Below are 18,885 nucleotides of genomic sequence, written 5' to 3'. Positions count from 1 at the left end.
GTCCACTGCGGGCGGCGCCGGCGGGAGGACCGGCCATGGGGCAAAATGGAAGGCATCGTCGGTAACACCTGGGGATGAGGCGAGCCAGTAGATGGGTCTCCAGGGCGCTTACCGGACGGCACCGTCGCTGAAAGCAGACGGGGAGCGGCAGAACCCGTGCGACGACAGAGGCGCAGCTGATGGAGATGCCGACGCACCTCACCAGAGGCCCCCAAAACCAGATACATAGCGCGGCCGAGGCAGCGAAGAATACGCCCTGCGAGCCAACGCCGTGAACCTCGATAGTTGCGATAGTATACAACGTCGCCTGGAGCAAAAACAGGTGGCTGCCGCTGCACAGTAACCTGAAGCGGCGGATGTAGCAAAGACATCAAGGTTCGATGAGGACGATCGTGGAGCAACTCAGCCGGCGAGCGACCATCTCGGGGCTGAGAGCGATACGAGGACAAGAAGAGCAATAACGCGTCCTCCCGAGAATGAGACTCTTTCAACTTCAACATCTGTGACTTGAAAGTCCGGACCAATCGTTCAGCGGCACCGTTGGAGTGAGGCGAAAACAGCGCGAATGTCAGATGTTGAATACCATTGGCCTCGCAGAATGACTGAAATTCTGCGGACATGAATTGTGGGCCATTGTTGGAAACAATAGTCTGTGGAAGTCCTTCAATGCAAAAGATAGCGGATAACGCTTGGATGGTGGCAGATGACGTCGTGGAAGACATCCGGACAACAAAAGGAAAATTACTGAATGAATCCACCACAACTAACCATCGAGCATTCCAGAATGGACCAGCAAAATCTATGTGTAAGCGTTGCCAAGGAGAAGTGGCTTTTGGCCATGCAAAGAATTTCCGCGGTGGGGCGGATTGTTGTTCGGCACACGCCATGCAAGAAGAGCACATATTCGTAATCGCAGCATCGATTCCGTACCAAGTACAGTGCTGACGAGCAAGTTGTTTCGTTCGCATTATACCCCAATGTCCTTGGTGGAGAAGCCGTAAGACAGAGGACTGTAACGAACGTGGAACCACGACCCTGGACTGATCATTATCAGAACGCAACAGCAAAACACCACGTCGTACAAAAAGTCTCTCCTTGTGTGCAAAAAATCGGCGAACCAACGGATCCTCGATCCGTGACTTTGACAAGGGCCATTGCGTAGCAACAAAACGCAAAACGGTAGCAAGGAGAGGGTCAGGAGCTGTGGCTGTAGCTACACGACGAAAATCAATCGGAAACGATTCGATCACGTCATCGGTTTCCGAATCAATGAACATGCAAGCAAGTTCGGAGGAATCGAATGCTCTATCCTCAGCAACAGGCAAACGGGACAACGCATCAGCGTTTCCGTGCTTAGCAGTGGACCGATACAAGATATCGTAGCGGTACTGCGAGAGGAAAATAGACCAGCGAATGAATTTCTGCGCTGTACGTGGAGGTACAGGCTTGTTCGGATGAAAAAGCGACGTCAAAGGTTTGTGGTCTGTGATGATGATCAAGTGACGACCATACAAGAAATCATGAAACTTTGTAACACCAAATACGAGAGCCAAAGCTTCTCTCTCGATCTGTGAATAATTTCTTTGTGCAGACGAGAGCAATTTGGACGCAAAGGCAATAGGGCGATCATGCGATCCATCTTTGTGCGCAAGCACAGCACCGATCCCGAAATCCGATGCATCTACCATCAACAAAAGGGGCTTCTGGGGATCGAATGGCGTAAGGCAAGTATTTGAAAGCAACGCCGATTTCAACTGGCGAAAGGCGCGTTCGCAGTCCGTCGTCCAGACGAACGGAACACCTTTACGGCGTAAGCGATGAAGTGGAGCTGAAATGGAAGAGGCGTGTGGCACATATTTGTTATAATAATTAATTTTTCCCAGCACACTCTGTAGCTGCTTCAAATTCTGCGGCGATGGCAAGTCTTGTATGGCACGGAGGTGCTCGGGACTGGGATGTATGTCTTGGGCTTGAGTACATGGCCCAGATAGGGTAAGCCACGAGCAAAAAACACACATTTGTCCTTGCGCAAGCGAAGACCATTTTGGCGCAAGACCTGAAATAATGTTCTGAGACTGGCTAAATGTTCTTCTTCTGTCTTTCCGGAGATCACAATATCGTCCAGATAGTTTGCTGCAGTAGGGACCGACGCACAAACAGTTTGCAGATATTGCTGAAACAATGCAGGGGAGGATGCACACCCGAATGGCAGTCTTTTGAATCGGTACAAACCAAGATGCGTGTTAACCACCAAGACACGCTGGGATTCTTCGTCCACCGGTATTTGCAAGTACGCATCTGCTAGGTCCAATTTAGAAAAATATTTACCCGGGCACAGTTTGTCAAAAAGATCTTCCGGGTGGGGTAAAGGAAAAGTAGCAATCACTAGTTGTGGATTCACTGTTGCCTTGAAGTCCACACAAAGTCTCAATTTTCCGGAAGGTTTTGGCAAAATGACTAAGGGTGATGACCAGAGAGAAGCCTGCACACGTTCAATTACACCTTGTGATTCCAAATCGTGTAACGTTCTTGCGAACTCATCACGCAATGCGTGGGGAACATTGCGCGCTCTGAAAAATTTCGGTTGCGCGTTGACTTTCAGTTCCAAATGTGCTTCATAGTTCTTAGCGCAACCAAGGCCCGGTGCAAAAATGTCTGCAAATTCTTCACATACACAAGAAACACTGGCTGAAGGCAGAGTCTGGTTCACTGATAGGACCTGATTGACTATAGACAAGTTAAACAACTGAAATAAATCTAAACCAAACAAGTTCACAGCAGAAGAAGAACGAAGGACGTAAAAAGACACAAGTTTTGTTTGTCCCTTGTATGTTGCAAGAAGGCTGCACTGTCCTAACACAGGGATCTTGTGACCTGAATATGTAGTTAGCTTAACATTTGCGGCACGCAACGGAGGGGTGCCCAGTTGTTTGTACGTGTCTTTATTGATCAATGAAACTGCAGCTCCAGTATCGAGCTGGAATGGTATCACGCGGCCATGAATGTCCAAATCTACAAAAAGTTTATTGTCCTGCTGACGACAAGAGCGACTGTCTCGTGCAACATGAACTGACACTGTTACAGAATCACTTGCGACCGGACGGGATTTCCGTCGATGTCGACGCACACGATTTGTGGGACGAACACAGTCCCTGTTAGTGAGAGTGGCACTGGGTGGAGTGGAATTAACTACATGAATGTCCATGGGCGAAGGTTCACGAGCCTGAGTATTCTTGGTTCGATTCCGATTCCGGCGCGAAGCAAAGGGCCTGGAATGGTTGTTAGTGTCCGATCTTAGCTTTTTCTGGCAAACACTTTGAACATGTCCTTTTTTATTACAGAATAAGCAAATAGCTTGGCGTGATGGGCAATTCTGGCGGCGACACCACAATAATTCCAACCCTTTTCTGAATTTTTCTCTCTTACATGCTATAATATCAAATATTTAACACTTTCAGTCTTTTGCAAAATGATCACAGGTTGACTTTTTTCCTTTATAGCATCGGGGCTTTCGTCACAAGACATTGTCCTCATAGCTGAGCGTTTTGACACCATGAACCAAGCATCTTTGTCTCGGACAGCAGCCAGATACTCTCAGAGCCTCCTGAAGAAGTAGGCTGGAGATAATCTTGATGTGATCTATTCACCTGTTCGCTGCTCTTCTCATCTACCTCACGCCATCGATCTTTCCTTCAAAGATTATTTTTCCTCGATTTTCTCCAACTCGCCTAAAAAATAAGTTTTTCGGTTGACACGAGAAGAAAGGAGCCTGGAGATACTGAGTTACTGTTTGAGTCCATTTTATGTGCACCATCATCCATTAAGAGTCCACGTTTCGCTAACATAAAAGAAGAACCACGGATCTCGCCGGTGGTGGGGAGGCTTGCGCGCCTCAGCGATACAGATAGCAATACCGTAGGTACAGCCTCAACGATGGGGTATCTGTTGAGAGGCCAGAAAAACGTGTGGTTGCTGAAGAGGGGCAGCAGCCTTCCCAGTGGGTGCAGGGGCAACAGTCTGGATGATTCACTGGTCTGGTTTTGTCCCAGCAACAAAAATGGTCTCACTGTGTTGGTGCTGTGAATACCTGCAAGCAAGGGGAAACGACAGCCATAATTTATCCTGAGGGCATTCAGTTCTGCTGTGTGGTTAAATGATGATAGAATCCTCTTGACTAAAATATTCCGAAGGTAAGATAGTCTCACGTTTAGATTTCCGGGCAGGGCTATTCAGCAGAATGTCACCATCAGGAGAAACAAACTGGCGTTCTACGGATTGGAGGGTGGAATATTAGGCAGTTAGGTAAGAACGTAAGAAAAGAAATGTATAGGTTAAACTTAGATATAGTGGGAATTAGTGACTGTTGATGGCAGGAGGAACAGGACATCTACTCAGGTGAATATAAGGTTATAAATGCCAAATCAAAGAAGGATAATGAAGATGTTGGTTAAATACTTGGATAATAGGAACACGGGTAAGGTACTACTTTGGGGGATATGGTTCAGACGACTAGTTTGGCTACGAAAATGCATTCACCTTGCTGTTCATAGTAAAAGTTTATTAGCCAAATTGCTCCACAGATGATGAAGTGATAGTTAAATGTTCATCTCCCTTAAGTTCCTGAATAATTTATTTTATCTCATCATACATTTCTTCTGTGCTGGGAGACTGGGATTCGATAGTAGGAAAAGGAAGAGAGGCAAAATAGTAGGTGAATATGGACTGTGGGAAGATTTAAGATAGATTATATGATGGTAAGAGAGAGATTTCGGAATCAGAATTTAAATTGTAATAATTTCCAGGGGCAGATGTGAACTTTGAGCACCGTTTATTGGTTATGAACTGGAGATTAAAACTAAAGAATTTGCAACAAGGCAGGAAATTAAGCAGTCGGGACTGTGAAACTCTCAGCAACCTCTGGTTCTTTCAATTTTCTGAGGGAGTATTAGGCATCGATTGACTAAAACTGGGAAAAAATACAGTAGAAGACCACTATTTCATCTCTCACAGCTACCCTTCGAAGGCAGCAGAGGATCAAATAGGAAAAAGACAAGGCTTAGTAGAAACACTTGGATAGTTCAGGATACGTATATTGAATTTAACTGATGAAGAGAGAAAATACAAAAGTTCAATAAATGAAGGAGGCGAAAAGAAATACAAACATTTAAAAAATGAGACTGACAGGTAGTGCAAAATGGCTAAGCAGGAATCGCTAGAGGACATACGTAAGGATTTAGAAACTTATATCACTAGAGGAAAGATAGACATCGCTATAGAAAAATTAAAGAGGCCTTTGGAAAAAGAGAAGCAGCTGTATGAATATCAAGAGCTGGGATGGAAAATAGTCATAAGGAAAGAAGGTAAAGCCAAAAGCTGGAAGGAATAAATATAGAGGGTCGAACCCTTTACAAATCACATTTAAGTGCCTCTCAGAGTATCCATGTAGAGGTCTCTAGAAGGCAGATTAACTTGAAGACAATATTATAGAAGGGTAGAGAAAATAGATGAAGATGAGATGGGAGATATGATAGTGTGAGAAGATCTTGACGCACTGAAAATGTTAAGTCGAAACAAGGCCCTGGGAGTAGATGACGCTCTGTCAGAACTACTAACAGCTTTTGGAGAGCCAGCCATCAAAAATCTCTTGCTATGCAAAGATGTATGAGAGAGTCCAAATACCCTCAGACTGCGAAAAGAATGTAATAATTCCAATTCCAAAGAAAGCAGGTGGAGACAAGTGTGATTATTATTGAACTATCAATTTAATAAGTCATGGCTGCATAATGATAACACAATTTCTTTACAGAAGAATGTAAAAACTGGTAGAAGCCGACCTCAGAGAAGATCAGTTGGTATTAACGAGAAATGTAGGAACATGCGAGGCAATACTGACTTATTTTAGAATACAGGTTTTAGTCTTAGACAATGCTTTTGATAATGTTGATTGTAACAGTTCCTTTAAAATTCTGAAGGTAGCAGGGATAAAATGCAGGGACAAAAAGGCTATTTATAACTTGAACAGAAACAGGACGGCAGTTTTAAGAGTCGACGAGCAGAAAGGGAAGCAGTGGTTGAGAAGGGAGTGAGACAGGGTAGTAGACTATCCCAAATGTTGTTCAATCTATACGCTGAACAAGCAGTAAAGGAAAGCAAAGAAAAATTTGAAGTGGGTATTGCAGTTCAGGGAGAAGAAATAAAAACTTTTAGGTTTGACAACGACATTTCAATTCTGTCAGAGACAGCAAAGGACTTGGAAGAGCAGCTGAACGGAATGAACAGTGTCTTTACAGAGGTTATAAGAAGAGCAAAAGCAAAACAACTTTAATCGATTGCAGTCGAATTCCATCAGGTGATGTTAGGGGAACTAGATTAGGAAATTAGACACTTAATGTAGAAGATTGGGGCAGCAAAATAACTGATTTCTGAAAGTATTTGTATGGAGAGTTGTCATGTATGGAAGTGAAACATAGACGATAAAAATGTTAGACAAGAAGAGAACAGGGGCTTTTGCATTTTGGTCTTACGGAAGAATGCTGAACATTAGATGGGTTGATCGTGTAAATAGTGAGAAGGTACTGAATAGAATTGGGGAAAAAAGAAATTTGTTGCACAACATGAGTAGAAGGGACACATGGGACATCAAGGGATCACCAATTTCGTACTGGAGGGAATGATGGGGAGTAAAAATCGTAGAGGAAACCAAGAGATGAATACAATAAGCAGATTCAGTAGCATGCAGGTCGCAGGAGTTATTCGAAGATGGAAATGAAATGAGCGTTTGGCGTCATTGGCTGGGAGGCCCCTTGCATGGCAGGTCCGGCCACCTTGGTGCAGGTCTTACTACATTCGACGCCACATTGGGCGGCCTGCGCTCCGGATTGGAATGAAATGATGATGAAGACAACACACTACCCAGTCCCTGAGCGGAGAAAATCTCCGACCCAGCCGGGAATCGAACCCGGGCCCGTAGGACGGCAATCCGTCAAGCTGACCACTCAGCTATCGGGGCGGACATTCGAAGATGAAGAGGCTCGAATGGGATAGAGTAGCACGGAGAGCTGCATCAAACCAGTCTTCTCACTGAATAACACAACAACAACAACAACAACAAAATAAGACGGAAAATGCGAATGTTTCAACAAGTCATTTCTTTGTGGCGTTCGTTATTGGTCTGTTCTGGCAGATCTAATAGGCTTTTCATGGACGCTTCTTATCTCATCTTCACGGCTTCCCCTAGTAGCAGATGGTTGGCCCGAGATAGATGAAAGAATGCACGACTTCAGTTCCTTTAATCGACCTATGAGTTGAACGTGTGGCCTTAGATGAATTACCCCGTGGCTTTGCTCACTTCTAAATTCTTGTGAGCTTCAGTCGTGGGTTTGCTGGGCTGTAAACATAATGCAGGCTGTGAAATACGCATTTTCAACGGCTCTTGCCTGAACAGGTATTGATCGCCGGTCGTATAAGTATAGTGACGTTTCTTGTATTTTTGGCGAATAGTACTTCGTGCAAGAATATATGACACATTTCTTATGAATCCTGAATAACTGCCACACTTAGTGATTATTGAGCTGAAGGAAATTCCATGAAGTGAGGATAATATTGACTTTGTCTCTCTCTCTCTGCTGTGCCACTTGTCCCTCTCCCTCCCCCACTTCCACTGTCTGTTCCACCAAACGCGATCGTCGCTGGGGGCCGGGAGGGGGGGGGGGAGTCGGTGGTTAGCCGCGGCCCCCGTTGGCAGGAGCAGCCCAGCTGGAGGGGAGAGGAGGGGAGGGGAGAAGCCTCTCCTCCGCTGCTATAAAAACGTCGCCCCGCACGGGTGGGACACGGGGCGCCACATCGACTCGACGTCTTCTGCGGGCCGCAGCTGACACCAACACACACTCGCAATGGTTCACCGTAGCATACGAGTCGCCTCAGGTAAGTTAAGAACGACTTCACTCGACGAGGTAGTCTGGTCTGCGCAACAGGAGAGGCATGGTGCATTGTAGAAATGTTAACTGTTGAAATTCCGAGAGAGTTCGTTCCTGGAATCGTCAGGCAGTGTAATCCTTCTACATCCACAAGCACAGGGCAGTCGATTTACGCAGTTATTCCAGAACTATTTAAATTAACATAATTCTGTTTTCACAAAAACGAATTCAGAAAAAGCCCTCACTAAATATTACGCGAAAATGTATATTAGCGGCAGCAGTATCGTTTTGTAGTGTGATGCCAATTCCCTAAATTTTCTCAATAGTTACGAATTCGCAAGTACCAGGCCTTCGACTGTGAATAAAGTAAACGCTTCCTTAATGGACGGGAAAATCGTAACGGACGAGCACAGGTTGTGAGCCAAAGAACGACTTGCTGGCTCCGGCTCCCGGTCCGGCGTAACTTTTCTTTGCCGTCATTTTAATACGTAGCCGAAAGTGGTTCACATTCGCAACTGTGTGTGAAAAGAACTTGGACGTCCATCCACGGATTCCCTTTTGAGTTCACAAAGCATCTGCGTAACACTCGAGCGTCGTTCCAACACGTTGGCAGCAAAGGCACCGTTGCTTCCGTGTGTCTGTTTTATCTGACGTGCTGCACATCCGAAACACTCCAGCAGTAAACAGGGTGGGTTTTATTCGAGGTCTCCTTTACATGTGGATCATACTTTCCTAGAATTCTGCGAACAAACTCAAGTCGACCATTCGTCTTGCGTACTATCGAATTTCGTGCTCGTACCATTTCCTACAGAGCTATTGGTATCTACTTCGTTTTCTCCAATGGAACTATAGTAATTTATGGTGCCAGTACCAGACGAATTCAACGGTGTTTCACTGTTCAAAATACTACCATTAGTTCTAGAGTAATTAAGTATTTAGAACTTAGCGTATGAACTTAGAGTATGAAACGAAGTGCTGTATTATGCAGAGGTTGTTGTACGAAAGTGTCGCGTCGGACCGATGGAGTTCTCGAACAGGACTCAACTCTGCCAAGTGAAACAGAAAAGAAGTGGTTTAATGTAAAGCTGATACTGACCACACGTATCTCATGTGGTTGGACCAACACACCAACTGGAAGGCAAAGCGCGTGACATACAAAGGGGGATTCACCAACTAAGTACTGTAACAGTTCAGCCATTATTTCTGCACAAACCTCGAAACAAAAATGATTGTGGAACATTGAATGGATTAAGAAATGTGGACGTCAAACACTAAACGGATTTGTAAGAGTATTGTCATGTAATGAGTGTTAAATAATAACTTCACTTCACCAGTTTAATGTCAAAATAGACACTGGCACTGCAAAATTACACCAGCAACAGCAGTAAAAAGAAAATCGCAAAGCAACGTACTCACAAACTTTCCTTAAAACTCCGTTTATGTCTTCTAGTGTTCAAAATTTGTTATTATTCTGAAAGTAGCAATCGAATTTTGCAGAGTCGATCGCCGCTGAATTCGTCTTTTTAGAAATACGTCACTGTCAGCACAAATTACGGTAATTTCATCTGAAAAAGAGACGTTGATTGCAATATTTGTGTAATCAAGAATAGCGGTACAAGTTTGCTTAGGTCGCTTAGTGCGGAGTTCCTCACAATTCGGTTGGGTAAAACAGAGTTACATCGTAAACGCTTTAGGAAAATCTGAATCCGCCAGTACGGTAGTCGGCGAAGTGTATAGTAAACTTGTGCAAGATGGCGCACTTCAGGTTTAATTGACGATTTACTGAAGTAAACTTAGCAAATTAAAGTGATATTTCAAGATATTTCGTCTGACTGTTGGATATTATTTAACAGAGTCCCAAAGGGTTACCTAATATTTAAACTGTAATGCACACACGGTGACAGGAGTGTCGCAGATCCTCAGACTCAAACGACTGGCGGTGTAGTAATACTGACAGGTGCACTTTGCACAACATCTCGACTCGAGGGACGATTGCTGCTCTGAAACATCATCACCGTCTGTAGGCCCTAAAAGTCGGGACACAAAAAATAAAGACCCAAGTTTTCCATCATTCGATAACTACCCGTAAACTTCCGCCAACCGCGAATTTTTAAACAACGGTACTCCCGTGTACAAAAAGAAACAACATCTTCTAAGAAAAGCTATGTTTCCACGCATCTTAGTATTTATGACTTTATGTCACCGTACAGCGTAACGTTCAGGAGATATCATTTTACAGGCCCATTCAGTGGCATTCGCGGACACTGCCCGAAAACTATGTTGCGTGTACAGTTAGTAGTAAACGTGTAATAAATTGAGACGCCGTGCGTGCTCCTGAAGTATGATAGGACAAAGAGCGGAAATGTAGTGATTGATAAACTTTTTTCCTTCCGTCATTTTTCGGTGGTTGTCAGCGAGGAGGAGTCCCGCAGACTTTTGAAATTACGTTTGAAGGTTGTTGGAAGTAGCTAAATGCTCTCGTTCTCTGACACTGAATGAAATGAGATACGCGAGTTGAGCCGCCTCACAATTTCTGAGTCTCGTACGCGTCTCACTGTGTCGCACACGATTATACCTCTTAATGAGTAGATTACTACAGTATTTCAGTTTCATAAATTCTGTCGATAACTACGGGAAATGTTGACAAGCGAATTTTTGTCGCCCATACACTGTAATTCGTACCGGGTTCCGGGATAGCGTTTTACCTTATATGCTACACAGATAGCACGTATCGTCCTAGTGATTTATTACATTTTAATTATTTACCCATTGTCTGGCCACATTACTCAGCTGCAACACTTGAAACAGCAAGTGTCTGCACGAGAACGAACAGGCCGAGATTTGTGTACGTCGCGTCAGTCAGACAGTGAGTGTGTGAAGACTGGCGCCGCTTCGCCAACGTTGACAGCATTTCGTTAATAGTCTGTGCTCTTGAAATCTCCTTGTTCAACGATTCGTATAACTTCGTTGTCTTTTGTATTGTCGTCTAAAGCAGTTTATGTGAAAGAATAATTGAATTACCACAGAGAAAGGAGCCTACCGGAAAGATAAACTTGGCTACTATTCAGTTGTCTCCCTGGTGCTGTATTGTCGTGTTATCAGGTTTTAATTTTGTACAGGTGGCAGTCAGTGTGCGAGTACGTAGGCGTGGCAGGTGCGAGCCGGGCGCTGCACCCCCGCAAGCCGCCCCTCCGCCACCGCACCCGTGCAGACGGGGCTGAGGTCGAAGATGTCGCCGTGAAAAGGGAGCGTCGTGCAGGTGAACATCACACGAGAAGTCGGCAGAGTAGCTGCAAATCGTGTGCCAGTGCCGAGGTGGCCGACCGACAGTGAGCACGACGTTCTAGAATGTTCCAAAATGTTGGAGAATGTTGCAGAATGTTCCATAGTGTTACACGAACCTTCTGAAAGATTCTGTATGTTCTGCAATGTAGCAAACTGTTCTAGACCCTTTCAGAAAGTTCTTAAATGTTCCATAATGTTCTAGAATTTGTTAGGACGTTCGAGTATGTTCCGGGATGTCACTATTATTTTGGAAATCGATTACAGCGAATCAAGGAAGGGAGAAAATGTTCTCGAATAGTTTTGAATTATTGAATCTCCTCGAATGATTTGGAATGTTCCGATATTCTAGACAGAAATCACGATCAATCACAGTCGTTCATTTCACAGTAGGGTGCTGTTGAATACGTCAGTGCACTTGAGAGTATTTCTGAGCAATCTAGAGTATTTTTGAGCGTGAAACACTAACATTTATTACGATTTTTTTGAAGTTCGTTTTTTAGATATAAGTGATCAAGGATGTTCTCAGAAAACAAAGAGCAAGAGAAGTGTGTTTTTTTCAGCTAGTCTCTGTGCAAAATAAACACACTGCTTTATTTAACGCTTTTTAAAACTTGGGAAATCGACTCTCTCTCTTCTTCTCCTCTCTCTCTCTCTCTCTCTCTCTCTCTCTCATTCCATTAGATTTTAAAAATGGACATGGGGAGATCGGAGCCTATGCCGAGTATCTAATCATTCATCAAAGATAAGTGTCGATACTTTAAGGTATCGGTACTTTTGCGATTACGGTGGACTAAAGTATAGACAGTTTTCGTTCGATAGCGAGTGCCTAGTAGTGGCGACTAGCGTACCGTAGCTCCGGGGTTCGGGTCCTGCGTCTGATGACGTTTATCTCCAAGTCGACTCGAAGGGAACGTTCTGTGGATCTTTAGAAACGAATACAACTCTTCAGAATCTTCCACAATGAACGAAAGTACAACACTTTTTTATCCTATTAGGTTTTAAGAGATTATTAATCTTCCTACATCGCTTTGCACACGCAGCTACACGATCGTGTCGGTCAGGTTTCCTTTCCTTTCCTTTCCTTTCCTTTGCTGTCGCGCGTCGCCTGCTCTCTATGGCGGCGGGAACGCTCTTTACAGCACACCACGGCCCTGTTGACGAGGACGAGGACGGCTCGCGACTTCCGCAATATGAGCTGCTCCGCCGCTTCCTGCGCGTCGTCGTTTTCAGAGGAGTGTTTAAAATTGCACTATCTAGAATTACTTGTAGTCCCACGTACATACGTAGTAATTGTGCGTTAAATTTCCACTGGCACGACAGTGCGGGCTGGATTTCTCCGCCACAGCTTTGGCCTCGGACGGACACGGCGGTGAGCCCGCGCCGCCACAGCTTTTTGTGTGATACATCTGTTAGTGGGGAAGGTCTGGTGCACATCAGCTTGTTTCGTTGCCTGTTAGAGGGTTCTCATTTGGATGGCTATTCGCCAGCTGTTGGAATCCTGCAGGGCTGTCCATAAATCCGTAAGAGTACGAGGGCGTGGAGATCCCTTCTGAACAGCATGTTGCAACGCATCCCAGATACGCTCAATAATATTCATCTCTGGGGAGTTTGGTGGTAAGCGGAAGTGTTTAAACTCAGTAGAGTGTTTCTGGAGCCATTCTCTGGCAATTCTGGACATGTGGGGTGTCGCATTGTCCTGCTGGAATCGCCCAAGTCCGTCGGAATGCACAATGGACATTAATGGATACAACTGATCAGACGGGATGCTTACGTACGTGTTTCCTGTCAGAGTCGTATGTAGACATATGAAGGGTCCCGCATCATTCCAACTCCACACTCCCCGCACCATTGCAGAGCCACCACCAGCTTGAACAGTCTCCTCCTGCTGACACGCAGGGTCCATGGATTCAGGCTTCGTCTCCAACCCGTACACATCCATCCTATCGAAACAATTTGAAACGAGACTCGTCCGTCGAGGCAACATGTCGGTGTTGACGGGCCCAGGCGAGCTGTAAAGTTATCTGTCGTGCTATCATCAAGATAACACGAGTAGGCCTTCGGCTCCCAAAGCCCGTATCGATGATGTTTCGTGGAATGGTTCGCAGGCTGACACTTGTTGATCGCCCAGCACTGAAATCTGCAGCGTTTTGCGGAAGGGTTGCACTTTTGTCATCGCTGGTCCCGTTCTTACAGGATCTTTTTCCAGCCGTAGCGATGTCTAAGATTTGAAGTTTTACCGGATTCCTGATATTCATGGTACACTCGTGAAGTGGTCGTAAGGGGAAAATCCCCACTTCATCGCTCCCTCGGAGATGCTGTGTCCCATCGCTCGTGAGCCGACTATAACTCACTTAAAAGTTGATAACATGCCATTGTAGCAGCAGTAACCGATCTAACAACTGCGCCAGACACCTGTTTTCTTATATAGGCGATTCCGACTGCAGCGCCGTATTCTGCCTGTTTACATATCTCTGTGCCTATAGCAGTTTTTTTGGCGCTTCAGTGTATATTCAACTTGTCTAGCAACATTCCACGCACGATCTCCAGTTTGTTGGTCGAGCGTGATTACAGAGAATTAATTGCAATTTGTGGACAGTGCACTTCACAATTTCGATGGTGAAGCTAGCATAATCGCTCTGCAAACATGTAATTTCGAATGTGAAAGCTTCGACAGTAGTTTTAATTGTAAAGCGTATTAAAGATACAGGGTACTTATAAAAACATCGATTTCTCCGACGTTTATAACTTTATTTTCTTCTATAGTCTTTCTTGATTACATTGATATATACATTATAGGGATTAAAATGAAAAATGACATATATACAAAATTTTAAAGTTACAATCATGTATGCCGCCAAGCCCCCTTTAGTTCTGTTACAGTAACCAGCATTATTTCGAAAAGAACTATGAACTTTCTGTTTCCAGTGATTATACGTATGATACATTGTATATGTTGGTAACAGTGCAGATTTCTAGTGTCTGTAAATGATCAGCTTTGCTAGTATTTACTTTCGTTTTGATGAAGCAGTTTGTTCACGTGTTACTGGAAGTTTGTATTTATTGCACACTCAAGGATATGTACTTCCACAAATATATGTAGCACTTGGCCAACAAACTATGCCACGTATCAAGAAATTCAATAAAAGGAAATTCCGTGTAACAAGTTCACAAAGAAAGCAAGCCACGCAGTTGAAAGTAACCTATGCATCAGTTCTTCAGGGAAGTAACTCCCACATGGCTCGCCTCCTGCTGACTGAAATTTTTGCGTTAACAATGACGCTGTTTGTAGTGGATTTATTGTTATTGATGTGATGGTGGAGGCTGTCTGGAAGTAACTGAACAACAAAATAGCAGGAAATTAGTTGTTCTGTGTAGATCCTGCAACAAATCTACCTCGAAAATGACTTCAAATTCACATAATATGAATTATGCAAAATTTTCGAAGTTAGTGTATGCAATCCGTGCAATAGGTAAAGGAAAAAAGGCTGCTCAAACGTTTTGTTGTTTGATGGACCTTTTTCCTCCTCCCAGTAGGTTCAGCATGTACATAAAAATACTTTTAGGTGCCTTGATGGTTGTATCTGAAGCATCTATGAAACGTGCAGCAGAAGAAACTGTAAATATTTGTGGAACCAGGGACATTGCTGTTGCACTTGATGGGACATGGCAAAGTCGAGGACATCGTTCCTTGAACGGTGTTGTAAGTGCTACTTCTCTGGAGAATGGAAAAGTTGCTCGTGTTGAGTGTAAGTACTGCCTCACCTTCCATGGTAACACTGAAGGGCATATTGAACATCAGTATTCTAAGAATTATGATGGTTACAGTGGAGGTATGGAGTGTGATGAAGCTCTAAAAATATTTCAGAGGTCGTTGCCCGTTAATAACGTTAGACATGCGAAGTACCTAGGCAATCGGGACTCTAAAGCTTTCAATAAAATTAATGAGTTCAATGGTTATGGTGATATTATGGTAACAAAACTGGAGTGTTGTGGTCATGTGCAAAACAGGATGGATGCTAGATTGAGGAAGCTACGAAGAGAAACGAAAGGAAAGTTGTTGTCTGATGGAAAATCTCTGGCCAAGGCAGATTGACAGAAACTGAAATAGGCCTCCTTCAGAGTTATTATGGACTGGCCATTTGACGAAATGCACCTCTAAATGCTGTTTCAGCAATGAGAAGAGCTGACTTACTTTCATATGATGTCTACAGATGACCACCCTGTTCATGGACTTTGCCCTAAAGGAGCAGATTCTTGGTGTGGTTACCAAAAAGCAAAAGAAAGTGGTAAAATATACCGTCACAAGCATTCTCTTCCTGAGCCTCTAATGAATGAAATAAAAGCAATTTTTAGAGACCTGTGTGTCCCTGTTTTGCTTAGTAAATGTCTTCATGGGAGCAGTCAAATGAAAGTTTCAACCTTTGCATATGCGAAAGATTAGTCCTACAAAAACATTCTTAGATAAACACATTAAAAGTTGGTGTAATAGATACAGTGATATGTTTCAATGATGGAGTGATGGGAAGGTTGGAAGTCTTGAGAAATTTAGGTATAAAATGTGGCTCTAATATGGAAGATCAATTGCATGCATGTGACAGACAACGGCTGCATGAAGCTGAAAGATTCGTTCTTCAAGTCACCAAAGAAGCAAGAAGTGTTAAAAGGAATGCCAAGAGGAAGCCTGAAGATCAAGAAATGCTGCAGGATGAAGATTATGCTTCAGGAATGTTCTGAGGCACAGTTAATTGGACCCGTATCTTCATTCGCAATTTCCCGCAAGTTGTACTTTTCAGAATTCAGGTATAAATATTTTATAAAGTTTAAAAAGAATTGATCTAATTTTTTCTGTAACTTGCAATAGTCCATACTTCTGTAGTAGACCTAAGCTTTATTGCAGAATCAACTAAATTATAGAAAAAATAACGTTTTTATTAGGAAAAAAATTATAAAAATTAAAATTTAAGATGTGATATTTTTTACCCTTATAATATACATAATAGGTGAAATTAAATAGGTCTAGTACCTGAGCCATCATGTCATGCACATCTGGTAAAAATTTGATCTCCTTCAAATGTATAACATTGGATTAAATGGTACCTCGATTTGAGTAAGCATTTTGGATAAAATTGCATCAATTTCTTTATAATTTTTTTTAATAATCATAAGCAGGTTCAAAAATATTTAAAACACTTCAAATTCGTTTAGAAAGTGTGCTGCGTTACCTGATATCAGCAAAAAATCTGTAAAACACATACATTATAAAGAGTGCCTGAAAGAAATAGGTGTTGATTTTAACATAATATCGAGCCAGAGAAGTACCCTGTATCCTTAATAGATAATTTGTGTTCTGGAGCGTGTAACGGGGTGGAGAGGTGGGGATGTAGGCTAGAAGCATGAGGGAACATAGGTTGTCAGATTGTGGTCATGCACTTTCTTCCTTCATTGGTCAGCAAGATGAGCGAGGGGGAGGGGGTATGTTTATTATCCACAAGTAGATTACCGCTACATTGTATATGATTTACTAATAATACAAACATCATTAAAGCACATGGACAGATTCTACATAAATCTCTGCACTCTGTTCTACACTGCTACAGGGGCAGTTGTAACTTCCTTCCCCTGTGGGGAAGGCGCTGTTCGGTTTTCGGTTTAGACACACACTATACCTGTCCAGCATATCCTGTCCAGTTCTCTCATATGATTAGACACAATAACTCAACTGAACTCATGTTCAACTAGTTCAGTTATTTTTTGTTTATTAAGTGAGTACCTATTTCCAGCTATTAAGTGAGCTTTCCCCTCCTCGCCCCCTCCCCCCACCCCATGAACCGCGCCCCTTCCCATTGGTGGGGAAGCTTGTGTGCCTCAGTGATACAGATAGCCATACTGTAGGTGCAACCACAACGGAGGGGTATCTGTTGAGGGGCCAGACAAACGTGTGGATCCTGAAGAGGGGCAGCAGCCTTTTCAGTAGTTGCAGGGGCAACAGTCTGGATGATTGACTGATCTGGTCTTGTGACATCAACCAAAATGGCCTTACTATGCTGCTACGGCGAGCGGCTGAAAGCAAGGGGAAATTACAGTCGTAATATTTCCAGAGGGCATGCAGCTCTACTGAAAGGTTAAATGATGATGGCATCCTCTTGGGTAAAATGTTCTGGAGGTAAAATAGTCCACCATTCGGATCTCCATGCGTGGACTACTCAGGAGGACGTCGTTATGAGGAGAAAGAAAACCGGCGCTCTACAGATCGGAGTGTGGAATGTCAGATCCCTTAATCGGGCAGGTAGGTTAGAAAATTTAAAAAGAGAAATGGATAGGTTAAAGTTAGATATAATGGGAATTAGTGAAGTTCGGTGGCAGGAGGAACAGGACTTCTGGTCAGGTGATTACAGGGTTATAAATGCAAAATTGAATAGGGGTAATGCAGGAGTATATTTAATAATGAATTAAGAAACAGGAACACGGATAAGCTACTACGAACAGCATAGTGAACACATTATTGCAGCCAAGATAGACACGAACCCCACACTCAACACAGTAACACAAGTACATGCGCCAACTAGCTCCGCAGATGATAAAGACATTGAAGAAATGTGTGATGCGATAATAGGAATTATTCAGATAGTTAAGGGAGACGAAAATGTAAGAGTCACTGGAACCCAATAGAGGAAAAGTAGCAGGAGTGGGCGAAAGGAATGAAAGAGGAAGGCACCTGGTAGAATTTTGCGCAGAGCATACTTTAGTCATAGGAAACACTTGGCTGAAGAATCATGAAAGAAGGTTGTACAAGTGAAGAGACCCGGAGACATCGGAACGTTTCAGATAGATTATATAATGGTAAGACAGAGATTTCGGAACTGGGTTTTAAATTGTAAGACACTTCCAGGTGTCAATGTGGACACTGATCACAGTTCATTGGTTATGAACTGTAGACTAAAACTAAAAAAATGCCAGAAGGCAAGAGTATAACGAAATGGGACCTGGATAGACTGAAAGAACCAGAGGATGTAAGAGATGGAGCATTAGGGAACGATTGACAAATATAGGGGAAAGGAATATAGTAGAAGAAGAATGGGTTGTTTTGAGAGATGAAATTATAAAGGCAGCAGAGGATTAAGTAGGTAAAAACACGAGGGCTAGTAGATATCCTTGGGTAACACAAGAGATATTGAACTTAATTTTTTTGCATTTTTATATTTTCTACTTTCCACTATTAAGCGGGTGAAGGGGAATACAAATGTTTAAAACATGAGATAGTCAGGAAGTGCAAAATGGCTAAGCAGGAATGGCTAGAGGACAAATATAAGTATGTAAAAGCATATATCACTATGGGTAAGATACACTCCTGGAAATGGAAAAAAGAACACATTGACACCGGTGTGTCAGACCCACCATACTTGCTCCGGACACTGCGAGAGGGCTGTACAAGCAATGATCACACGCACGGCACAGCGGACACACCAGGAACCGCGGTGTTGGCCGTCGAATGGCGCTAGCTGCGCAGCATTTGTGCACCGCCGCTGTCAGTGTCAGCCAGTTTGCCGTGGCATACGGAGCTCCATCGCAGTCTTTAACACTGGTAGCATGCCGCGACAGCGTGGACGTGAACCGTATGTGCAGTTGACGGACTTTGAGCGAGGGCGTATAGTGGGCATGCGGGAGGCCGGGTGGACGTACCGCC

The sequence above is a fragment of the Schistocerca nitens genome, chromosome 6, assembly GCF_023898315.1.
Source record: "Schistocerca nitens isolate TAMUIC-IGC-003100 chromosome 6, iqSchNite1.1, whole genome shotgun sequence".
In the NCBI taxonomy this organism is placed as follows: Eukaryota; Metazoa; Arthropoda; class Insecta; order Orthoptera; family Acrididae; genus Schistocerca; species Schistocerca nitens.
This window is presented reverse-complemented; position numbering follows the sequence as displayed.